Source organism: Girardinichthys multiradiatus, chromosome 20 (assembly GCF_021462225.1).
Source record: "Girardinichthys multiradiatus isolate DD_20200921_A chromosome 20, DD_fGirMul_XY1, whole genome shotgun sequence".
Lineage (NCBI taxonomy): Eukaryota > Metazoa > Chordata > Actinopteri > Cyprinodontiformes > Goodeidae > Girardinichthys > Girardinichthys multiradiatus.
The window spans coordinates 2005751-2032360 of NC_061812.1; the positions used below are offsets into that span (position 1 = coordinate 2005751).

General features: G+C 42.3%; 1 protein-coding gene across 2 annotated transcripts in view; it reads left to right on the forward strand.

Moving 5' to 3' along the window:
* The first annotated feature begins 211 nt into the window (after positions 1–211).
* pcbp4 (poly(rC) binding protein 4) overlaps positions 212–26610 on the forward strand; it is a 149457-nt gene continuing 123058 nt past the window's right edge. The window contains exon 1 of one of the 2 annotated variants that reach the window (XM_047347812.1): positions 212–550. The gene's annotated coding sequence lies outside the window, so the exon portion shown is untranslated. The remainder of the gene's footprint in view (positions 551–26610) is intronic. The other variant, XM_047347814.1, reaches the window with a different exon arrangement.

Sequence of the window (26610 nt, forward strand, 5' to 3'; positions counted from 1 at the left end):
ATCAAATGGCAATATACTCGAGTATTTTGTGTTTTTCTGTGCGTAACGAACGGGAAATTCTAGATTTTGTGTTAAGTGATGCCAGCCAGTAGATGGCGCCAGTTGCAGAGATATGCAGACGACTGGGCGCTTTACCTCTCAGTATGGAAACAGGCCCCTTTAATCTCAGCTCTGCATATTTTACTGAGAAAAACAGTGAAGGGGAAATCTGCAGCACTGTGGATCCGCAGCTTCTGTAGATGGGGGCGGGATAACTGACACTGGGATATTTCCTGGGTTGGATTTTGATATTTTTTCTGTAATTTCTCAGGGTTTGCAGTTTAAAATGATCCCCACCGCCTCAGAGTCATCCAGCTGGAAACACTGACTGTCTTATTTCCTGCAACAATCATTTCCTCTGTTTCTAATTGGCTCCTCCTCCTCCTCTTCGCTTTATTGTCAGTGACAGTCGGATTATTCCCTCACAGCAGCAGCCTGCTTCTCACCGGATGAACATGCAGTCTCTAAGTAAGGATTTATAATTCCTGCAGCATCTCCTCTCCTCTGCACGGTAAGAGAAAGCGTGTGTCTGTTGGCTGCTCTGACATGTCTGCGTCCTGTGTGCTGCTGAGCCATGTGCGCGGAGGTGACTGAGTTCTGTTGGGCTTGTTGGTTCTGAGGAGACTGGGATGTGCTGGAGTTAAACTTCTGAGCAGCTGGAGAGGCTGGGATGAGTCTGTGCGCTGCTTGGAGCCGCAGCTGGAGGCAGGGGCGCACATTAAACCCCAGTGTTGTCCTCGGGCCCCCTCAGGACCCCTTGGTTGCTGCACTGTGCTCGTATAGAACAATCATTGCTTCTTAATAATTGTGATTCTTGCTCCCTTGAGAGAGAAACCCCAGAGACCTCCACCCCGCCCTGATATCGACCCTTGTGGTGTGAGACAGTATCCATCCTCCTCTGCCTATACCATCACCTAACATTTGGGTGGCGTATGGTTCTGTCCTCCCAAAGGCTCGCAGATGTTCAGCCGTAACATCAGCAGCTTTGTGAGGGTGCTTGATCAGAAAGGGATGCTCACCTGAGAGCTATCACACTCAGCTTAAAGCTAAAATGCAATCGCTGTTTTTAATTAAGGGGGAATGATGCTGTTTGGATATAATCTGTTGAATGTTTGTGTACAGCTGTTATATTTTTCATCACAATATTAGAGTTTGCAATATAGTACTAAAAGTCCTGTTTGGGGGCAGTATTTGGTAGGAAGTAATATTCCAGGTGTTATGCAGACAAACTCTGCTTGTCAATAAAATATATTATAGGTGCACCGTTATGAACATTTGGGCCGATATTGATACTAATACTGCTGCTTTGGCCAATGGCTGATTTTTACGATATTAAACACATTTCTCCGTCCTTGCTAAAAGACACCCACACCACTGACACTGCTTCTGTGCTTCAGTTAAACACCAACTAATCGTGGCTGCATCACTATCACTGTCACATGGACAACCCCCTTTATGCAGTTAGACTACAAGCTGGGATTTGAACCCAGGACCTCCTTGCTGCAAGGTGATGATGCTACCCACTGCAAACCGTGCATCCCAGTAAAATCACATTTTATTGTTTTACATACATCATGAGGCCCTAATTTACTGCATGGTTTGATTTTAGAAAAGGAGCTATGACACCAGAGGACGTGCTGTCATAGTAAAAAGTAAGTACACCCCTCCTAACTAAATTACTACCTAAACTAAACAAAAAACATGTAACTGATTCCAATTGATTATTTATTAAACACAATTAAAGCTAACATGGAAAAGATAAAAGTGCAACTAGGTACACCCTTTGATCCAGATTGAAGTATAGACTTTAACTAGGCCATAACTAGGTTAACACCTTGAGTCTTTTCTTTTTAGTCATTCTTTTGTAGCTCTTTGGGGTCACTTTCTTGTTGATGACCTAGTTTGGACCAAGCTTCAGCTGTCAGACAGATGTACTTACATTTGTCTCTAGAACACCGAGTAAGAAGACACAGGAGTTATTGGTCTACACAATGACTACAAGGTCCCCAGATCCAGTGGCAGCAAAACAAGCACCAGCTGTCTACCACCGTGCTTGACAGTTGGAATGAGGTGTTTGTGCTGATATGGTTTGTTTGGTTTTTTCCAAACATGGTCCTGTGCATTATAAATGCGGTATGGTATGACATCATGGTCAAACATCTCTAATTTGGCCTCATCTGACCAGAGAACATAGTTTCAGAAGTCTTATTCTTCATTCAGATGCAGCTCTGCAATCCTGCAGCCATCTTGTTTTTTAGAGAGAAGAGGATTTCTCCTTTAACCCTTTCAAAAAGCCATATGACCTATAACCTGCTAACTGATGCCTGTAGAGCCTGAGATTGGGCTCTTGGGTTTTTGGTCATTTCTCTGAGCTTCACGTTCTGACCTTGGGGTGAATCTGCTAGGACGTCCACTCCTTGGAAGACTGGCAGATGTCTGAGATGTTTTCCACTTGGAAAAACTTTCTCTCTGTAGAATGATGGACTGTAGATAGTTTGGAGATGACCTTATAACCTTTCCCAGATTAATGGGCATCAGTTGCTTCTCTAAGATCCTGATGTTTGACATTTCCTCTTGTTGGCAGTCGTTACCTTTGGGCCACAGTGACATCAGATGGGATCCCTGTTGTTCTCCATCCGGTGCTAAAAATAAAATCTTTGTCATGATAATATATCGTAGAAGCAGCGGACCTTTCCCTTTAAAAGCTGGGTTTGTGTTTAACTCAGTTGTGATGAGAAGTTCAGCCACGTTCCCTTCTCAGATTCTTCAAGGCTGACACAATGGTGCTGTCCTTCTGGCAAGTTGGCAGTTGTGACTTCAGTTCCAGTTTAACACAGACACGTGTTGAAGTGACGCTGAAACCCATGTTGTCATCGATTTGTGTTTTGGGGAATGTGACTTCCTGTGTAAAAGTGCTGGGAGACCATAAATAGAGGAACGGCACAGAATAAATTCACTGTATTTTAAGTTCCTTTATTAACAAGTTGACCTATTTCTGAAATTTGAATGAAATGTTTGGGAGACAGAGTTTTCAGCTCAGAGGTTGGAGCTGCTGCTGTTGCCTCCTCCCTAGTCTCTTTAAAGACCCGGTCCCACTCTGTAGTTGGACACAGCCTGGTTGTCAGTCTCTGTAAAATGTACAGGACAGGGCTCCATTGTTCAGTGAGGACCTCCTTCTTTATGTCCATTGTTACATCTCCATCTGCTGGATTAGTGAGATGTTTCAGCAGCACCTGAATGGTCAGAGTAACATCTCTCCAGATGGCCCAGAAACAGCTGAAGGAGTGAGAGATCAGCCCTGCTGCACAGAAGAACCTCTGACATGCTTCAGATGTGAGGGAACTCGCTGATGTTTGTGTTGCTCTTTAAATTCAAGATGGTTTCTTCCAAGTAGTAAAAGCAAAATAATGTAAATAAGTTCTATGACTTTTCCAAAGAAATTCACTGATGAAAATGTCTGAATATTTTAATTAGTTTTAGGTTTGAATTTTAAAGTGATGATTATTTTGAGTCCACAACAATAATGTGATGTACAGGACAGTTTCTATTGTTAGAGCAGCATCTGTCAGCACACGAGCTCCACTCGGGTCTTCCTAATGAGAGAATGAAGTTCAACACGCCAGAACATGTTGGTCTAATATTCATCAACATTTGTGGAGCGCTTCAGTGTTTGAACCTCAGGGTTTATTCCCTGCTCGATGTTCTACGAACATCTGTGCAGGAAGTGTTTCCTCTACCTGTGTTCAGTTTTCATCAGCCCAGGCTTTTATCTGTAAATGACACTGAGCGCTTAGCAGTCTAACACTAAAGAGGTTTATATGATAGATGCTGCCTGATAAACTAGTCAGCATTAATATGCAGTGTGAGTTCTAATGTTTAATGTATCAGGACCGATTTAAACAACCATCTGGTACCATGAAAGATTTGAAAATACAGTTTTGTTTATGAAATGAAACATTTTTCTGCTGCAGAAGCCCAGATCTGCTGAGCAAATGCATCAATGACCTGATCATCACCATCAGTGTGAGCCTTTCTATGAAAGGAGGACTTCTGAAATTGGTCTCTTCCTCACACCGATGTCAGAGATTGTAGACGGATACAAGAAGAACCTCCCTGAAGTCATTTCGACCAGAGGTGGTCACATTTGCTATTAGGGTGTAGGGTGTCTGAATTTTTTCTTAAGCTAGAAAACAAATTTTCGTTGAGATCCTATGTTTGATATGTCAGGTCAGTCAGTCATTTTCTATACAGCTTCTCCATAGTGGGTCACAGGGAATCTGGTGCCTATCTCCAGCAGTCTATGGGCTAGAGGCGGGGTCACCCTGGACAGGTCGCCAATCCATCGCAGTAAAACAAGGTTCAGTTTACAAATTTAAGTTCAATTAAATTGAATTATATTAATTAATTATTTTTAAATCAATTAACTCAATTTGTTTTCCAGAGATAAATAAAAATAAGATTATCAATGTTTAAACATCAGTCAGTCAGTCATTTTCTACCGCTTATTCCATAGTGGGTCATGGGGAGCTGGTGCCTATCTCCAGCAGTCTATGGGCGAGAGGCGGGGTACACCCTGGACAGGTCGCCAGTCCATCGCAGGGACTGTGGGAGGAAGCCGGAGTACCCGGTGAGAACCCACGCATGCACGGGGAGAACATGCAAACTCCATGCAGAAAGACCCCAGGCCGGGAATCGAACCCAGGACCTTCTTGCTGCAAGGCAACAGTGCTACCAACTGCGCCACCGTGCAGTATCACCACCGTGCAGGGTTTATTCTGAGCAGGGAATAAACCCTGAGGTTCAAACACTGAAGCGCTCCACAAATGTTGATGAATATTAGACCAACATGTTCTGGCGTGTTGAACTTCGTTCTCTCATTAGGATGACCCGAGTGGAGCTCGTGTGCTGACAGATGCTGCTCTAACAATAGAAACTGTCCTGTTTAAACATTTCTTTCAAAATAACTGAAGATTTAAGGGGATTTCCCATTTTTTTCCATGACTACTTTATATTCCTGATGTTTAACTAAATGCCTTTAATTACCTTCAAATCTGGACCTACGTAGATACTAGGGTTGTCAAAGTAATTGAAATATCGATATAATTGATATAAAAAAATTATTCAAAGCTGCTTATTTACTTCAAAATCAATATAAACTGACTCCTTCTTCCAGTAGCGCTGCAAGAACAGAGACCCTGAGCCCCTCTTCTCCCTGAACTGCTGCTGGAGGTTTAACCTCTGCTAACATGGCGACTACAGCCAGAGGAAACATGCTAACCTCTTCAGACGACAAGGCAAACACAAAGCGTTGTTCAGAGATATTTTCCCACGCTACGACCCTGATGTTTGAGAGCAACTGGAAAAGGTCAGTAAAGGTCTTGTATCTACAGCTGTGAAAGAGGAAACCTTCTGGACGACATAAGCCAACGCTATCTGTGTAAATATTAGTTTCACGGGCGGACCATCGCGTGTTCTGTTGGACTGAGCTTCTCAGGTACAGAGTTCAGAACCACAAAACGTTCTGGTCTTTTTTTTAACTTATAAAGACCAACAAATGGAACATGGTCCACATCAAGTGAAGAACACAGGAAGAAGTACAAAGGAAATAAATGAAACAGTAAACCATCAGGACCTTCAGTTTGCTTATCGCTATGGAGTTGGAGTTGAAGATGCCATCATACACCTGCTTCAACAAACCCACTGTCATCTGGATAAAGCCAGCAGCACTGTGAGGATCATGTTCTTTGATTTCTCCAGAACATTTAATACAATCCAACCTGATTTGCTTTGTCAGAAACTCCAGAAGACTCAGGTGGAGGCCTCAACAATCTCCTGGATCAAAGACTACCTGACAAACAGACCACAGTTTGTGAGACTGAAGGGTTGTGAGTCTATCCAGGTAGTCAGCAGCACAGGAGCACCACAGGGGACGGTAATCTCACCATTCCTTTTCACTCTGTACACCTCAGACTTCCAGTACAAGACAGACTCCTGTCATCTGCAGAAATACTCGGATGATTCTGGAGTTGTTGGTGGATCAGAGATGGACAAGAAGCTGAGTACAGGATGGTGGTGGACCACTTTGTGGCATGGTGTGGAAACAATCATCTCATTTTGAACGTGACTAAAACAAAGGAGACGATTGTAGATTTTAAGAGAAACAGGAATAAGTCAAAAACTATTTCTATCATGGGAGAAGAAGTGGAGGTGGTGGAGGAGTATAAATACCTCGGTGTTCACCTGGACAACAGACTAGAGTGGAGATGCAACTGTGAAGCCGTCTACAAGAAGGGACAGAGCAGACTGTACTTCTTGAGGAAGCTTAGGACCTTCAGTGTTTGCAGCAAGATGCTGCATATCTTCTATAAGTCTGTTGTGGAAAGTGTGATCTCTTCTACCATCATCTGCTGGGGAAGCAGCATCAGAACCAGGGACTTAAAAAAGCTCAACAAGCTGATAAAAAAGGCTGGTTCTGTTCTGGGGACTCCTCTAGAACCTCTGGAGATCATTGTGGAAAGAAGGATTCTTCATAAAATGAAGAACATTATGGAGAACCCTGAACATCCTCTTCATGAGACTGTCCTACAACAACAGAATGTCTTCAGTCAGAGGCTTCTTCAAATCTGCTGTAAGACGGAGCGCTACAGGAGATCCTTCCTGCCCACAGCCATCAGCATCTACAACGTCTCTTTGAGGAAACCTTCATAATATGAGCTATAACAATATTTAATTTCCCTTTGGGATTAATAAAGTATTATTGAATTGAATTGAAAAGGATTCAACTGAAGTCCACCATAAACAACATCCCAGAGGTTTCAGATTGTTTCAACACTAAATTAAAATGTTTAAAAGACACGTTTTTAATGTTTTTTTTTATTCTTGCTGTCTTTTATTGAGGAAATATAATCCTTAAGACACAAAAATATTAAGAATGAACCTTTATTTGTCCCTCAGCAGTAACATTTATTTGTATCAGCATCAGATTGAATGGAAACACACCGTGGCTCACTAAAGATAAGCCAATAATTACACAACTAAATCAAAGGTACATACTTCATTAAGAATATTAACACTTATACTAAGTCAAATCCTGTTTACGGTTTTACAACCAGGGAAGTCACATTTATATCTTTTCCAGTCAATATTCTGTGGAAGCTGGAGAAGCTGTTTGATATTCATCACGACTTTCTCTGTTTTCTTTCTGAATCTCGTCAGCACTCTTGAGATAAAGCACAGATCTCAGAACCAAGCATGAACTCAGTCACAGAACCAAACATCACACGCTGCATATCAACCAGCCTCATCAGACAGCCCAGTGATGTTCCCCTCGGTTCTCTCCCAGATGCTCTTTAAAAGGTGGAGGTCCAGGTTGGTGGGCTGATTGTGGACATGGAGGGATCGTTCATACGTGTTTATGCGTGTTGGCATGGGGGGGCGGGGTCATGTTTAGTTGGCGTACCTTCATTTCTAAATGTTCTGTTTATAGAGCAGATGAAGTGCAGCAGAGTGGGAACAGGAGAAGGAAAAGCAGCCATGGGCTGTGGTCTGTTGTTGGAAGCATCAGGGAATGTGATAAGGAAGGAGTGGAGCAGCTTGTTAGGAACACCAGCAGGCACATCTACCTCACACATATCTATACCTAACAGAGCTTAAATAGTTCATGCAGCAATCAGTCTCCTCATCCTGGGGTAATTCATGTTATCTGAAGGTTCAGCAGCATGTCTGATTTCTGAGAGTGTATGTCTAATCGCAGGAAGATGATTTAATTTGCTTTAGAGTGGAACCAATCAGAGAGACTGGGTTCCTCTGTGGGAGTGTCAGTGTGCTGGCGCCGGCCAGCCTGCATGCATGCATGCATGTATGCGAGTGCCACCATCAAAGAGCAGAGATACTTATCAGCGGCCCGAGGCGCCGACGTGACTCCTCGGATGCCTAAACAAATCAGAGCAGCCTGTTTTGTGTATTCAAATCTGTGGGATGTGTGAGAGTAAAATGTCGGAGACGTGGTGAACTCCGAGGAAAAGATGCACCTGAGCGAGGGAGGGCACCTTTCATGTTTCGGCCCTGAGGGGCTGATGGAGGAGGAAAACTGATGAAGATCTGCAGCAGCAACATTCATCTGCTAAGCAGGCTTTATTAAAAGATTCTGCCCTGATGAGAACAAAGTTAACATAACATAAAAGTTCTGATTGATTAAAACAAAGATTTACAGTAAAAAACGGAAATAATTTGCAGAAAGAGTGAAAACTTTCTGGATTTTCTGTAGCTCTGTTGAATCACTGCATAATTCTCTTGCTTATTGTTAAAAGTATATAGCTCATAAATGAAGTATGGATTCTAACTGAGCTTTATGGAGGTGTGCACCACATAATGGTTATGTATGGTTAACATAATAAGTTCAGATAATAGGATCCACTGCTGACACAGCAGAACGAGCTCAAACCTGGATTTTAGGAAGAAAAATGAAGATAAGCTGCAGACTGTGGTGGACCACTGTTTCACTCAGACATGCTCTCTTTACTTTCTCAGATGTTTAGGTGGTTACTTCATCTCCCTGGAATGTGGACATCTCCCACCTCACTCTTTTTCTTTCTTCATTTCACATTTCTTCTGAAATAGTGCAGCTCTAAACCTGACGGATAACAAGGAACCCACCATTTTTTATGTGACACTTTTCATGAAAAACTGACAGATCCAGACTAACAGAACCGAATCTGTGTCTGAAGTACTGCAAGGATCTCTGTAATAATAATAACAATAAGTTGACCTTTGATAAAATAACTTTAAATTCAGAAGTTTTAATTTGTCTAACTTCGCGATAAATTCAGCTAAACTGCAAACAGACCCGACGGTTCTCTTCTCTACAGATTGGTTTGAGGTTCTGGCAACATGGAACCTTCAGCATACACTCCCTGGTTGCTCAGTATTCAAACATCAAAGTCCAAGAAATATTTCAGATGCATAACCTGATTTCTTTAAAAGTAGGATTGCATGAGTTTTTATTTCTGCTGGAATATCACATACTGCTGTAATAATGGTTATTAGATATTATTCAAATCATTTATTATTATTCATCCATTTCTCTTGCCTCTCAATTATTTAGGGTGCAGCAAAGCTGTGTTACATCTTCCTCATATGATCTCCATATTAACCAGTCAGCTCTGCTGTTGTCCACTGTTTTATCTACACCAGTTCTGCACCAGTTCTCTTGTTTGAGAACGTTCCATCTGTTTAGCTTAGTGTTTACTGGGTTTAGCTTTGCCCGGTGTTCTTCTCGTCTTCAGCCACCTGCAAACTAAGCAGTTAAACTCCAGCTATGAGGCTGTTTTTAGCAGATGGAAGCAGGTGTTATCCATAGAGGCTCTACCTGTGTCCAGTCAGCTGTGCTTTTGGTTCTTTCTTCTCATGTGATCTACAGCCTCTTATTGATGACACCATATTGTGTCTTTTTTGCATCCTAATTAGCAGAGTTTAAAGAAATGTGTGGCACAATGTTTCAGTTGTGTTCAAATCGTGACCTGAAGCTGGTCCATGCCTGGTGGTGACTGTTAATAATTGGATCACAGTGATCTATGATTGGTTGAAAATTAAAGTAGCAACCAGCATTTTAAACCGTTTCTTAAGGAGTTTAAGGAAACACAAAGTAAAAAATAAATCAATGACTTGATTCTGGTGAAGAATCGTCATCAGCAGGAAACTGTTTGGTCTTTAAGTCCCTCCTCAGCGTCTGGATGGACTTTTGGAAATGTAGGACATTAGCTAAGATGACAAAAGCTCCAACAGTCTGTAGTTTAAGGTTAGCTCAAAGTGCAGCGCAGCAATCTGTTTCCTCCTCCTGAAGTGATGCAAGGCTGCTCAGAGACTGAAGCTGTCAGACCTGAAGGTAACATCAGCTCAGTAGGGAACCATATGAACTTTGTTTGCATCACTGCAGCAGAGAGAAAACAGCACAAATATCCACTTATGTTAGTTTTTAATCTTCCCTGCAGAAAAGGAGGTCAGTGTTAAATTAAAATTCAGACACCTGTTAATGAGGTCTGATTTCTGTCCACTTCTCCTCCTCCTGGTCTCTTGCGGGATTTCATAGTCGTTTTCCTTCTTCTCTGTTTGTGTTTAGTTCCCTCAGTTTTCTCTGTTTCTGTTTTCTGGATGGAGGTGTCCTGGTAGACATCTGAACATGCAGCTCTGCGCAGCTCCTCTCTTCAGAGCATTGAACTTTCATTGGTCTCCTGAGCTGCAGATTCATTAGCTTCAGGCCATCGTTGTAGGTCTCCTGCTGGTTGTTTATCACTCAGCCGGTCAGTGGACTGGCGGGAACTTTGTTAATTAAAGGAGCGCTGGTGGACCCATGATTAAAGACATATCCATGGCTGATGTGGCTCAGCTTTGTGACCTACTCCTCTGTTTGGCTCAGTTTTTGTTGCTGACTGAAGAGTTTGAAGTTCCTCTAAGATTCCAGAGATGGTTCAGCTTCTTCTTTGACTTAACTTGAGATTTTGCCTTTTTGAGTTTGTTCACATAATTTTCTTTGGCAATATAATGACGATATATTTAATATTTAGCTTTTGTTTGGGGAAAAAAACCAACCAGCCGTATGAAGTTTTCACACCCCTGCAGCAGCGGCTTTTGTTTTCGCTGTGATGAGGAGCTGAATGAAGAAGAACCGGTTTTCATCAATGTTCTCCTGGTTTTTATGGTTTTTTCCCTGTCATTTTGAATCAGCTTGAAAAGGGAAACTGTGTGGTTCTGATGATGCTGTTTCATGCAGAAATGCACCAACTAATTCTTAGAAAAATGTTTTATCATCAAATTTTATTCATTTCTAACAAATTTATTCATGATTTCAATGATTTGCTCTGTGAGCATGCGATCATGACAGCAGTGTTTAGAGTGGTTCTGACATTCTGTCTATTTGGACCTCCATCTCCTATCACACCTTCTCTGTGATCCAACATTTATTTTGTATATTTTCATTAAATGCAAGACTGGAAACGTTGGAAATATCCCTCTGTGGCGTTCTCTGGAATAATCTTTAGCCAGAACATTTCATTAAAAAGTGGTCCACTACTGAGCCAACAACAAAACCCACAGAACTCCATTCCTAATGTAACTTCTGTGACTCCTGATCTAGCACTGAAAAAGTTTATTCTCCTTTTGTATAGTTGGCACATACTGCCAGCTCTATGCGTAAAATATATTTAAATCATATTTCTTAATGGTAAACATTTGCTTTGCACAGCGGCCAGCTTCAGTGAAATGCACTCTGAGTGATCTTCTTTCACTTTGCCTGAGAGGAAGCTTCAGGAGAGAGCTGCAGAGCCCGAAGGAAGACCTTAAGAGGGGTGGAGAGCCTTTTATCCTAATGCACTTAAAGTCTCCAGAGAAATGAGACGGGGGGGCAGTTGGAGGTGAGGAAGATGGAGACTGGAACAAATAAAGCTTGGAAGAACATATGATCTGTGGCAGGGGAGAAATAAGGAAAGCTCTGTGACAGATGATCCTAGCGGAGATGAAGCGTGAGATGGAGAAGGTTGGAGGTTAAAAAGGGACTGAGGAGGAGGAGAGAGTCTCTGGGAGCACTAAGAGGGGTAATGACAAGTGACTTGTAAGAATTAAAACTGTCAGAGGACAATTGGCCCAGAGTTCAAACATGATCCTTCTTCATTAGATGTGAGGATGTTCGTTGATGAAACTCTTATTTCACCTAAAGAATGTGTCTCCGTTATTAACTGATGTGAAGCATCGTCTCTGTTCTGGCACTCAGCAGCACCTCTCAGCTTCTCCAACAGTTTCTGGTTCTGTTCCTTGAAGTATTCTGGCTGTGAAGCTTCCTCTCTGCAGAGAATGAGGGCTGCAGGGGGTCAAACTGAACCAGGACCCCTGCCGTCTGCCTGTGAGTCAATAGTGTTGCTTTTTCCTGAAAACCCAAGTAATTTTAATAGTGCTCCAGTGATCATTGTTGCTGTATTGAGGTAAATGAGAGAGAAATTTCCATGTGAAGGAACCTGTGATTGTCACACAACAGGAGGAAGGATGTTTCTTTAACTCAGAACATTTATTCATTGTTTTTCTGTCTGGGATTTTTCCTGCCTTTTCTGTGCAGCTCTGGTTTTTCTGTGTGAAGAACATCTGCACATGTAGACAAACAAACTGCTGCTTTATGATGTTCTTTAACCCGGAGTAGGACCATCAGAAGGTTCCACCTTCTGCCAGTGTTTTCTCTGCTATCTGCTGACTAACTCTCCAGGATTCAGGACCACATGTTTAACTTCCTCCTTACAAACAGTAGTTAGCTCAGCTGAACGGAAGTATAAAGAAGCCTCCCCACATGTTGGACCTTATGTTCGGATGCCAGCTGTTTACTCACATCATCGGTATAACCGAGTCGAGCCCCAGCACGGCCTTCTTATGTGGAACCATAGAGCCGCTCTGAGATCAGTCAGGATGTGGGTCAGACGGCCCAAAGATTCGCCTGTTTGTGTGTAGTTTCTTACTTTAGTTTCTCAGAACCTATCCGGAAAGTAAAATATGTCTCAGTGAGAAAGTGAACAGATGAATCCAGGACTGTTCAGCCGGTTTACTCTCTGCAGCCAGAGACGACAACCCTCCAGTTCTGGGTGTTTGGGTCTTCCTGTACTGTTTGTCTTCTGGAGTGGACTGTGTGACTTTGTCTTCGTGGGATTCAGCATTCAAGCAGAGAGTTCTGATTACTTCGAAGTGAAGTTCTGTAAAACCCAGAGTAGTTCTCAATAGTTTACATGCAGTGGAGAGAACAGCTAGTCAGTCTGTAGGGCTTGTGACGTCACGTGAGACTAAAATCTGATGACCTCTACCAAGAAAATAAAACCAAAAATGTTTCAGGTTAAAACAAAGAGGTTTACAATCTGCAGATTTCTTGCTCCGGTATGAAATGTTTGTGTGTTTTATGTTTCTCAAAGCTGCTCTCAGGAAATCCAGTTTATCTTCTGCTGCAGGACGTTTTCTTTCTCTGCAAAGTCAGTCAGCCGTGTGCCAATCTACCGCCCTGTCTGGGATGGTATCTGGCTGCTGATGGTGGTGGAGACGTTGGAGCTGAGAAGACCTCAGGAGTATCTGTTATTGAGTCATTTGATTGGTTGGTTGAACTCTTTGCACTACATAAACAATGTGTGGCAGCCAGAATTCAGGCTTGTTGGTTTAGCATCATATTTTAATGATATGCAAATTAAACATTAGTTGATATTCAGTCTCACTGTCCTCGTTTCTTAATCTGTATATTGAGAAAATCAGCAAGACGATCAAATAATTATGTCTCTCACAGGTTTAACGACAGTCGGACATAGTTTCCTTGTTTTTTTCTGGAAGGTTTAGACCAACTATTGTTTCTTCTGACTTCAGCTTAATTCTGATGTTACATCACCAGAATCACTGCTGTCTCCACTGAAATGTATCTAACGATCAGGCAGTTTCCTCAACTCTCCCAGAGATGAACCAGGTCTTTTAGTCAGCTTGTGGAGAAGTGATGTGTTTTAAGCTTATTAAACACCTACAATAAGGTTGGACTTATAAATCAAGCTTTGGTTCTTCGCTCCTGTTTTTTATTCAGTAATAAAGAGGAACAGTAGAGGAAAGGCTGTAAAAATCTGTGAAGCAGAGCAGAAAGTTCTCGTCCATCTTTTAAATATTCAGTTATCAGATAAAGTTAGACAGTGAAAGCTAAAAGTCACCAAATAAACCTGCACTGCTGGATGTGATGGATGAGACGCTCCCAGAGACACCTCGCCTCTGCCTCTCTCCATACCTTTCACCTGAGCTCAGTTACCATGGAAACGGACAACAAGAGGATGGCCGTCCTTGTCCCAAACTGGAAAAATCTCCTTAATGTAACACATGGAGCTGTTCTAAAAATGGCTGTAAGCTCACAGAAGAACATCATCTAATTAATGACATTCATTTCTGTTTAAATACTGTGTGTGTGTGTGTGTGTGTGTGTGTGTGTGTGTGCATACTTAGAGCTTCTGTGTGGATTGTCCCTTCTGGGCTACAGTAGGACCATACTTGATTTGACTGGCTTGTTTCACAGATGATGAAATCTCAGCATGTTGATGAAAATCAGCAGGAGGTGGAAAACTGGACCAAACCTTTAGCAGCGATGAGTTGTTGCTTTTATCTGTGGTGGTGAAGGAACTGGATTTACTGCTCCATGCTCTAACACTTACACATGGTTCTGAGATATGGATCAGGACTGGAAACAAGCAGCTGAAATGAGCTTTCTCTGTCTTAGAGATGAGAGGGAGAACTCCATCATCTGGGGCAGCTTAGAGTAGAGCTGCTGCTCCTCCACATCAAAAGGAGTCTTGGCCAAGGTGACCTGTGCTGCAAGACAGACTCCTGTCATCAGCAGAAATACTCAGATGATTCTGGAGTCGTTGGTGGATCAGAGATGGACAAGAAGCTGAGTACAGGAAGGTGGTGGACCTCTTTGTGGCATGGTGTGGAAACAATCATCTCATTTTGAACGTGACTAAAACAAAGGAGATGATTGTAGATTTTAAGAGAAACAGGAATAAGTCAAACACTATTTCCATCATGGGAGAAGAAGTGGAGGTGGTGGAGGAGTATAAATACCTCGATGTTCACCTGGACAACAGACTAGAGTGGAGATGCAACTGTGACGCCATCTACAAGAAGAGCAGACTATACTTCTTGAGGAAGCTTAGGTCCTTCAGTGTTTGCAGCAAGATGCTGCATATCTTCTATAAGTCTGTTGTGGAAAGTGTGATCTCTTCTACCATCATCTGCTGGGGAAGCAGCATCAGAACCAGGGACTTAAAAAAGCTCAACAAGCTGATAAAGAAGGCTGGTTCTGTTCTGGAGACTCTTCTGGAACCTCTGGAGATCATTGTGGAAAGACGGATTCTTCATAAAATGAAGAACATTATGGAGAACCCTGAGCATCCTCTTCATGAGACTGTCCTACAACAACAGAGTGTCTTCAGTCAGAGGCTTCTTCAGATCTGCTGTAAGACGGAGCGCTACAGGAGATCCTTCCTGCCCACAGCCATCAGCATCTACAGCGGCTCTTTGAGGAAACCTTCATAATATGAGCTACAACAATATTTAATTTCCCTTTGGGATTAATAAAGTATTTTTGAATTGAATTGAATTGAATTGAATTGAATTGAATTGAATTGAATGTGCCTCTCTTCATCACATTTCCTGTCTGATTGTTTTCAAAGAGAGATGACAAAATAAAGGCCACTGGTGCCACAAAACAAACCTTAAAATAACAGATTTATCCTAAATGTTTGAATCTGAAACCTGTCTAACTATAAGGGTCGAACCTATAGATGCAGCTCATAAGGGGAGATGAGGTGGGTCAGGAGCCTTTACAACCCAAAGAGCCTCAGTCCAGCTAGAAAAACGGATTTAGAGCCGTTACCTTTTAAAAAAATAGACAACTTCTAATTTGTGATAAATATCTACTATAGGAAATTTGTCATCACCACCATTTTATCTTCATGTTTAAGCTTAAGGAAAGATGGAGTATGGATATAATTTCTTCTCTGGGATGTTAATATCTGTGGAAAAGGAGTAAAATAAAGCAAATAGTTTACAACCGAACGACCTAAGAAAGTCTTACTGGAACCTTTATTATCATTCTGGTGCGGACATTTAATGCAATTAGTCGATAGAAAAAACCTGCATTTATAATTATATCTATATTTAAAACTTTAGATGGTTCTTTATCATTTTTAGCCAAAGTTATTAAGAGCTACGGTGGAGTTTCCAAAGAGGCTGCAGACCAGAGCTACCAGAGGTCTGTCTTCCAGACACAGTTCATGGACTGAAAAGGCCTTTCCTCTCTACTGCTGCTTTTGTCTGGCCACATTTAGTCGGTTAGAGGATATTTTTAGCATTTCAATGAGCACACATTCAAAGCCACCACAACACACGTGTATCCAAAGAGAAATAAACAGCGTTGTAATTTAGAGAAGATCTTGTTGCTCCATACAGGGTTGATGGATATTCTTGATTCACTGAAATAAAAAAAACTAAAATGGAGTGTGAGCTGCAGGCCGTGAAGCTGCTTAAATTAAACAGCAGAATGAATCCTGCAGCTGGTCCCGCCACCGTGTCATCAGGTTTTTATTTACCGAGCGTCCAGGGAGGATGTTTTCAATCAGACGTCAGTGTGTATGTGGACGTGTCTCAGCATTTATTGCTTCGAGTGAGTGTGTTTGATGTATCTGACCTATGCTTGACACCGAGCCTCCGCTGATTCCATCTATCAGACTCGCTTCAATCTCAGGAGTCGGGGTGAGGCTGCCGTGTGTGTGTGTGTGTGTAAGCAGGTCAGAAAAGTGACACAGTGACCCTCCGCAGAGATCAGAAACATCCATCAGGTGTTTTTGGGTTAATTAAAGCTACGCTGGAGTGCAGCAAATCCAGCCGTGTGTTTCTTTGGGAATGCTTGTTATATTATCTGACCTCAGAGTTTTATCCAAAGCTTCTGATTTGAATAGGATGGTTTATGTTCTTTTGCTGAAAATTATTCTTTCAGTATTAATACTCCTCTATGCCGATGGTAAATATTGGAGCAATCTGCTTCCTGCCTGGGCTTTAAACTGGAGTAAAACAAGATTAACTGGATGATCTAGTTTTATTCCAAGCTGGGACACATCTCCGCCATAACTCAGTATTTGGCTGAATATAGCTAAATTACTCACAAGTGAACAACAATTCAAACAGTAACTCACTAAAACAGTAAATTCACGAAGTGACAACCATGACCTGCAGCTCTCCTGAGTGACAGGAGTAATAAAACATGTAGTGAGCAGAGAAAAATGTCTAAAAAAGAAGCAGAAACTTTTACATGCTGCAGCTTCAGAAGAGGAAGCTGTTTATAAATGCTGCAGAGTCTGATGGTGAGTCACATGCAGCAAAACATACAAAAACAGTGTAGTAAAAGCAGATCAGAGTGAACAGCAGTGGTTACTCTTTTCTCTCAGACTGGCCGAACCTGCCTATCTTTACTGCTGCTGCAGGAACACAGAGCAACACTGCTGTCCAGTTGGAGGGCTGGAAGAACTGAGCCCACCAGAACCTTCAATAAGTGTCCGTCTCCTTGTTACACGGAGGGCACTGTGATCAAACAGAGAGGTCTACTGCTTTCCTGCTGAAACTGCTGGGTGCTGAATAAAGGGCCTTACACAGAAACTGGTTAGAAGCTGGGTTCATGAGAGCCAGGAGAGCAGCCATACCAACTCTGCCAAGAAGGATGTTGGAATATCCACCAGAATGATGCCAAACGCTTGCTGGTGGCCCAAGAATGAGTGTGGCCGAGGAGGAACCGGCTAGCAGAACCTTCATCCAAATATTGCTACAGGATTATGTATATATTTGAGTTGACTTGGATCAGAGAAAATCCACACAGAACTCAAATTTGCTGACTGAATTCTTTTTGTAGAGCTCTGGATCTTTCCTTCACCAGAAAACCTTCAGAATGATCCTAAACAGATGGAGCACTTCGACATAGTCCTCTTGATGTGGCAGAGCAGCATCTCTACTCCGAGCTCCATGAGGGAGAATTCTGGCTGCTTGTGTCCAGGATCCGATTCTTTCAGTCATGATCCATATCTCGAGACCATAGGCAGAGGATAGAGCAATAAATCCAGACCTTCTCCTTTTAGCTCAGCACCTTCTTTACCAGAAAACCCTGGAGCAATGTTCTCATCTCTCCGATCCAAACAATACTCCTGACGCAATATATATATTCCCATTTTTTCCAGTCTTCTTTTTGTCCACAACTAAATTATCAAGCATATGTTTGAAAAGAAAATCTGAAAGGAACCAAAAAACTCCCAGTGGCTCATTAACCGAACCAGTCAGGAACTCCTATACCACCAGCTGCTGGGAAAACATTTCTGAACCCTCAAATAGAAACTGAATCCAACTTTGATTTGATCATTTGTAACAAACAGATGAAACTGCATTCAGACTGAGCGTTGGGATGTTAGGCTATCAGTGAATGGCTCTTCTGTTTGTGTGGAAAACAAACCCACACGTCCACCGTGGCGTAATTGATCCACCGCAGCACAGCCCCTACTGTACATGTGTGCAGTCGCCGTCATTCAGAAACACGTGGTTGTTGTTTCTGTGCAGCGGGTTGATGAACTTTATGGACGGACGAACCCACTGAGAGCTCTGCTGTGTCCTGATGTCTCTGTCCTCACAAGGCCAAGCTTTGTGTCGTTCTTTCTATGCGTCTTTGTCTCTCTGCAGTTTATTCACTTCTGTTTCCTGCAGCTGTTGGTTTATGAACCAGCAACAAAGAAATAAAAACTCCATTATCACCTAAGTTGGTGTGTTTTCCTGAAGAATATTCATTGGTTCGCATATTTCTTTAATAGGTCAGAGTAGAAATGTATTTTCAGTTTCACTTCACTAAACAACTTTCAGCTGAAATGTTGGGAGTCCTTTAATAAAACAGGTTAGATGTTTGGAAAAGAGGATGCCAAGAGTTCCTTAAAGTCTTAACAACCAGTTTAATGCCTCTGTGCTCAGATTCATACTGTTCAGTGAGTCGTTTTAGTCTCCTGTCCAGTAGGAGGCGACATTGTATTGATTTGTCATCCACCTGTTGTGATTTCAGCAGTTTCTGATTCTGAGGTTCCTTTATGTTAATTAATACAGATGTGGTTACGAGCATAACTCATTTAAAACAATCGGTTGTTGCTGGATTGTCCTCTATCTCAGCCTGTTGTATCTTTAGCGCCACCTTCTGTGTCAGAGTTTCATCAGGAGGCTCGTTTCAAGCTCTTACACAATATTCCCAAGGCCAAAGTACTGAACATCTTCCTGGAGTCTCCTCCCCATAGGACATTCATGGAAACCCTCAAAGGAAGGTTCCTGGTCAAATAAGACCCATTTTGATGTGGAGGAGTAGCAGTTCTGCCTCGGATGACAGATGTCCTCACTTTATCTCTAAGGTAGAACCCGGTCACCCAACAGAGGAAGCTCCCTTCAGCTTGTCTGTTCTGTGGGTTGAGCCCTGAAACACACCAAAGGGCAGCATCCAGGTGGTGTCCTGAACCATCTCAGCGGACTCTATTCGATATGTAGCAGCAGGGGCTCTAGTTCAAGCTCTCACCCTTGGATGATGCAGCTCCTCATCTTATCTCTAATGCCCCTTTTCCACTAGTCCCTACTCAGAGCAGTTCACTACGGGTCGACTCAGGTTACGTGGAGCCGTTACTACTGTTAGGACCTGCTTGCTTGTGGTTCCAACCTTTCTAAGTCAAACTGAAAACGTGACGTCAAAAGACTGTGGATCACTTGCTGCCGAGAACCTTCTTTGGTTCTGTTCTTTCACTCCAAGTCTGACAGCAACTATAAATGGAGCAGCAGTCTACAGGTCCTTCTCAAAATATTAGCATATTGTGATAAAGTTCATTATTTTCCATAATGTAATGATGAAAATTTAACATTCATATATTTTAGATTCATTGCACACTAACTGAAATATTTCAGGTCTTTTATTGTCTTAATACGGATGATTTTGGCATACAGCTCATGAAAACCCAAAATTCCTATCTCACAAAATTAGCATATTTCATCCGACCAATAAAAGAAAAGTGCTTCTCTGTAGCCCAGGTCAGGCGCTTCTGCCGCTGTTTCTGGTTCAAAAGTGGCTTGACCTGGGGAATGCAGCACCTGTAGCCCATTTCCTGCACACGCCTGTGCACGGTGGCTCTGGATGTTTCTACTCCAGACTCAGTCCACTGCTTCCGCAGGTCCCCCAAGGTCTTGAATCGGCCCTTCTCCACAATCTTCCTCAGGGTCCGGTCACCTCTTCTCGTTGTGCAGCGTTTTCTGCCACACTTTTTCCTTCCCACAGACTTCCCACTGAGGTGCCTTGATACAGCACTCTGGGAACAGCCTATTTGTTCAGAAATGTCTTTCTGTGTCTTACCCTCTTGCTTGAGGGTGTCAATAGTGGCCTTCTGGACAGCAGTCAGGTCGGCAGTCTTACCCATGATTGGGGTTTTGAGTGATGAACCAGGCTGGGAGTTTTAAAGGCCTCATGAATCTTTTGCAGGTGTTTAGAGTTAACTCGTTGATTCAGATGATTAGGTTCATAGCTCGTTTAGAGACCCTTTTAATGATATGCTAATTTTGTGAGATAGGAATGTTGGGTTTTCATGAGCTGTATGCCAAAATCATCCGTATTAAGACAATAAAAGACCTGAAATATTTCAGTTAGTGTGCAATGAATCTAAAATATATGAATGTTACATTTTCATCATTATATAATGGAAAATAATGAACTTTTTCACAATATGCTAATATTTTGAGAAGGACCTGTATATGTCTCCATCCCCACCTGCTCTCTCAGATCATCCTCCTCTTTTTTCCTCTCCTCTCCATCCACCACTGTACCACCATGGGATGCAGAGCCTTCAGTCACTTTGAACTCCCTGCCCTCTGTCCTACGAAAGATCATCTCTCTCACTGTTCAAAACTGATCTACAGTGGAATGGTTTTACACAAGGAATACGGTGAGGGAGGAAGGTGATCTTCTGTAGCGCCCCCTAAAGGAAGCAGCCAGAGAAAGAAGAGGTTTTAAGGCACAGCAGGCACCCCTCAGAATGCTGGATGGTGGTTATTTATATCATCATCCATGTCCACGTGTGGGAACATCCAAATGCTTTTGGCCATTTACTTTTCACATGAAACCAAACCTTCAGTTTGTTTCTGGATTTTAATCACCTTCAATTCATCATGAGGATTACACCGACTCACAGGCTGATGGAGATCCTGATCATATTCCTCCATCTTTGGCTGAATGCTTTTCTTTTGGATGAACCTTAAACTTCAAACTGGCAGAGTTTTGAAACCAAGAAAAATCTTTACTTTACTGCATAACCGAAAACACCTTCAGGACGGTTTTATATTTGTATGTCTTTATTTGTAAAAGGGACAATGCATATTCATAAACACAATGTAAAAATGCAAGATTATAGCCAGAGCTAATTTCTATCTCCTGCCGAGGGACCTTCAGTTTCTTGCTGATGTATTTGGGTGCTTTGAATTTATTTAACATGGAGCCGGTGTTTCGGTGCAACAACATCCAGGCTTCTGCAATAAAGATGATAAATATTTCCACCGGCAGGACGCAGAGGTAGACATAAAACCAGCCCGGGGGCTGATGAGATGCCGTCTAAAATATGCTAAAAGAGCTTCAGCAAGGTAAATGGAAAATGAGCTGAGAGAAGATGATGCAGGAGAGACGCCGTAAATGAGGGATGAAAACTGATAAACTCGAGCAGCAGGGGTGGAAGGAGGTAAAAGCATCTGTGAAAATGACAATCACTGAAAGGGAGATGAACAGAAAACTGGAAAGCAGGAGTGAAGAGTCAAAGTGACGAAGAATGATAAAAAGGCTTTTGAAAATGAATTAAAAAGGAAATTCTTTCCCACTGAAGGAGAACCAATTTAGGAGATGGAGAAATAAAAACTACTGAGGAAGATGAGAGGATGGGAAAAGTGTAGCTCAAGGGGAGTTGGCATACCGACAGGTGGTGCTTCGTCTCTGCTTCTGTTTAATCGCCTAATGCACTCTCTGGATCCTGGAAAAATGACGAGGGGAGGAGTTGGAGGGTGACTAATGAGAGCTAGAGATCGACCATTGTAAAGGAAAAAGAAAGAAAGATGGCCAAACGCAGGCTGGACAACAGAGCAGAGGACGGACGGATGGATGGATTGATGGACGGATGGATGGACAGATGGACGGACGGATGGATGGATTGATGGATGGATGGATGGATGGACAGACGGATGGATGGATTGATGGATGGATGGATGGATGGATGGACGAACGGACAGATGGACGGACGGACGGATGGACGGATGGATGGATGGATGGACGAACGGACAGATGGACGGACGGACGGATGGACGGATGGATGGATGGACAGACGGACAGATGGACGGACGGACGGATGGACGGATGGATGGATGGATGGATGGACAGACGGATGGATGGATGGATGGATGGATGGACAGACGGATGGATGGACGGATGGATGGATGGATGGATGGACAGACGGATGGATGGATTGATGGACGGATGGATGGATGGATGGACAGACGGATAGATGGATGGATGGATGGACAGACGGATGGATGGATTGATGGACGGATGGATGGATGGATGGATGGACAGACGGATGGATGGATGGATGGATGGACAGACGGATGGATGGATTGATGGACGGATGGATGGACAGATGGACGGATGGATGGACGGACGGACGGATGCATGGATGGACAGACGAAGCTTTTCACTTTATGGCATGGCGCAGATAACCTACAAAGGAAGCTAATTTTAGTCGTTCATATCCAGACATGATCCATATATTATGACCACATGTGAGGGTTAGATCATAGATGGACCAGTGAGTCCAGAGCTTCCTCTTTTGGCTGCAGCTCCTTCTTTACGAAGACACCCCCTCTTCCTGAAGACAGACCTAGGTCTGTCTTTGTATCTTACTCCATCCTGTTCATGTGATAAATAACTGACTTTCTTGTACATCTGTTTTTTTCTAATGTTAATAATCCAGCTGTTCTTATATGAAATATTATTTGAATAATGAGGGAAGTTGCTGGAAGGATAAATGATCGTGGATGAAGAAGCAATCAGAGCGAAGAGTGAATGGTGGAAAGAACATTAGAGTTGGTCGTAAAGAGCTGACGGACAGTCTGACCGCAGGATGCACTTCCTGGAACAGATCGATACAGAGCTGACTGAGATCTGCCGGAAGCACTCCTGTGTGTGTGTGTGTGTGTGTGTGTGTGTGTGTGTGTGTGTGTGTGTGTGTGTGTGTGTGTGGGAGAGAATCTGGGTGAAGTCATAGTAAACCAGTTGACATGGCGGCCTGCAGCTTTACTTTCGCTCCACCTCTGAGTTCAGATGTGATGTTTTATCCTCCACAGTTTCATGGTGCTGTGTATTAAAATAATTTTGTCATGTTATCTGCTCACAGACTGCTGATTATCAACTGGCGGCGCAGCATCCCAGAGGTCTGTCAGCCAATCGCAGCCCTCCATCAGTTTTCTCCTGTTCTGTTTTTCTTTAGCAGACCTGCTCTCGGCGTCTTGCTGCCACTTTGATTCTTTCTGAACTTGTACTTCTATTATTAGAACAGAGATAATGTTGGGAAATCGCTTATTTAGACTTAGTTTAATCCATCCTAAGAAACAAACACAATCTTCTCACGTTCTTCACTCTTGAAAAGGGAACGCAGGAAGGAACAAGGTAGGTTGTCCTTGAAAAAATTGTCCATTTCCTTAGATAAATGATGCTAAATAAATTTCAAATGACTCATTCTATCCCGTCACTGCAGAAATGAGCATAAAGCAATGTGAAGCATTCAGGTTTAAAATCCTGAATCTTTTTTATCAGTTCAGATCTGAATTTAAAGACATCTCTTTAAAACACATCTATTTCCAACCTAGCGTTAAATCCATCTCCATCCCAGTAACCAACGGGATCCCAGCAACTGTGGCTGAGTCTATGAATAGTTTAGTACTCGTGCCGTTTGGGCATCCAAAGGGAAAATCTGTCCCATAAAACAGGAACTTATTGTCAGGAGCTTGGGCTACCGAACAGGACAGCTTCACCTCATGGAAGAATCCCTGAACACACGGACACGGATCAGGAAACACTCATGATTTATGTGGGGCTTATTTGTCTTCCTCCTCAGGTCTTCCTCCTCCTCCTCCTTATGCTTCCATCTGATTCACTAAAATATTTAACGAGGCTCGTGCTATTTTGGGAATGTCTGTCATTCACCCTGCAGCTTGGAATCACAGTGAGGCTCCGGACTTTAGGAATGACATGGCACACACCACCACTCTGCTCCGATGATGTTAATGAAATCCTAAACGTTACATGGACTTCTAGAGGTTGCACTTTAAACTGTTTGCATCTGATTCTAATTTAGTTCAAGATTTAAAATAAACATAAGTCAATGCAACAGAGCCAGGGTCTGAGCCTGTTAAACAGATTAAATGTTCCTGTAAAACACAAGGAAATGAGACAGACGACTGGTGAAGTTTCTCAATGCCTCGTTTCTGCCATGTTGGAGATGGAGACCTATAACCTCGCTATTCTGTGTCACAGAGGAATGCGCCACCTTCTGGCATGGGGATGTAACTACAACTTAAACAAAGTCATCTCCAAAGTGACTTTTTCCCTCCTTTAACCAATACAAATATTTTATGTGATTACACATTAGTGTGTCACATCAATACAAATGTTTCTAATTCCTAATTATTGGTTATAAAATGTTTTATTGTTGTTGTCTGTGGAATTTTAATGTTTATATTTAACTGGAGTAATATAAAGCGGAGAAGCATAAAACTATGTGTTTCTATTGATCACATCAAATTCACACCAGATGTCTGTAACAAACCAGGAAATGCATACAACATAATCCACATATAAAGAAGTCAACACAAATGATCCCACAGATAATAAAATGGAACAGCAGCGTTACTGAATCTCATGTCAATAGTCAGTCTACCGCTTATTCCATAGTGGGTCACAGAGAAGCTGGTGCCTATCTCCAGCAGTCTATGGGCGAGAGGCGGGGTTCACCCTGGACAGGTTGCCAGTCCATCGCAGGGCAACACATAAACAACCACACACTCATTTATACACCTAAGGGCAATTTAGAGAGACCAATTAACCTAACAGGCATGTCTGGACTGTGGGAGGAAGCCAGAGTACCCGGTGAGAACCCATGCATGGACGGGGAGAACATGCAAACGCCATGCAGAAAGACCCCAGGCTGGGAATCAAACCCAGGACCTTCTTGCTGCAAGGCAACAGTGCTACCAACTGCACCACCGTGCAGCCTCATGTCAATAGTCACATTAGAAATACGATTACTGAGAAAAACATTAGAAATACTTATTTCCTCTCTGCACCTGCTGTCTTTGTTTCTATATTTGAATAAAATTTGATCTGGACATCCTGAAATTAATTTCTGGTGTCATGTCAGTGTTTTACTGTCTGAGACGTGAGAGCTGAGCAGAAACTTCAGAAGTCTCTGCAGGCAGCTGAAGCTTTGAACAATCACACAGCAGATGTCAGTGAGGCGGCAGCTTCAAAATACATCAGAGAGGATCCAGAAATAACTTGAGAGAAAAGAAGGAACCAGTAAATCTGCATGTAAATGTAAATATGAGTTTTAGAGACTTACACCCAACAGCAGAGTGTAGGACATGTGCAACAATGATCCTGACATGAACGGTGATGACATCCCATGAGTCACAGCAGTGCATGACTCATGAGATTTTCTGATGTCATGATTTTATATAAATAATTAAAGGGATGATGACATCAACGTGTTTATGACTCCAAAATTGCAGCAACAGAAGACTAAATGCAGACATTAGTGATGCATTGAACTGAATGTGAAGCTATGATGGACATAAAGGTTCAGCATCAGGATGAAATTCTTGATATTATTTCAGACAAGCAAAGAACCAGAGAAGATATATTTTCATCAGCTGGATGTCTAAGCAGAGGAAGCAGGTGAGGAGGTTTAAACGTGAGCCTCTGTCTTGATGTATTGAAGCAGTTTGGTTCACTTTAAGGCTGCAGAAAGCTCCTTAATACAAAATCAAAATCCTTTTCAACTTAAAACATTTAGTGGCAAACAACCTTCAGATGTCCTTTAAAAAAAATAAATATAAAAAAAGGAAACAACAGAAAATTGATCGTTTTGTGAGGTTTTCCACTGTACCAGTCAGTAATATTTGTTTTATGTTTTGCTCTGTTTCTGACTCTGGATCTCTCACATCATCATGAAGGAATTCTCCAGATGTTTGCTTCTGCACAGCTCTCCATAGGATTTCATTCAGGTTGAGGTTTGGACTTGACTGGGCCGTTGCAGCACCTAGATTCTCTTTTGCAGTGTTTCTTTTTGTGATTAGCTGCTGTTTTTGTTTTTTTTCCAAACATGGAGCTGTGCATTATGATCAAATGTCTCCACTTTAAAGATAAGGACTTTGGAATTGCTGCAGGTCCTTGTTATACATGAAACGTCATGTTCTGGTTAATTTTGTGGTTTGTGGTACCACAGCATGAAGTCCTGAGTATTGTATTAGATGTTCATGTAAATCATCTTATTTGGTTGGTCTGTGAATTTTATATATTTATTTATCGAGCTATTTATTTTGTTTTGAGATTTTGAATGATCTCTGTTTTTTTTGGACCACAGGTTTTTTAGCAACAACAGTTGCTTCTTTGAGGTCATTGCTGATGTCTTTTAGCCCGGGGCATTTTTAACATGAACCTAAATGTATTTAGCAACAAATGACAGAACAGTCTGCAGTTTTGGGTAAACGGGGTGGGGCAAGATGGCGCCTTTGTGTGGCTTCGCTGGTTTTACTCCTTTTACCCGTTTGCAGTTTTTAAATTTGGTGCTTTTATTTTTAATTTATTTAGCATTTATCAGTCTGGATAAAAACTTTGGCACTTTTGGTGCCCGTGTTTACAACTGGGTGCACTGTTGGTGA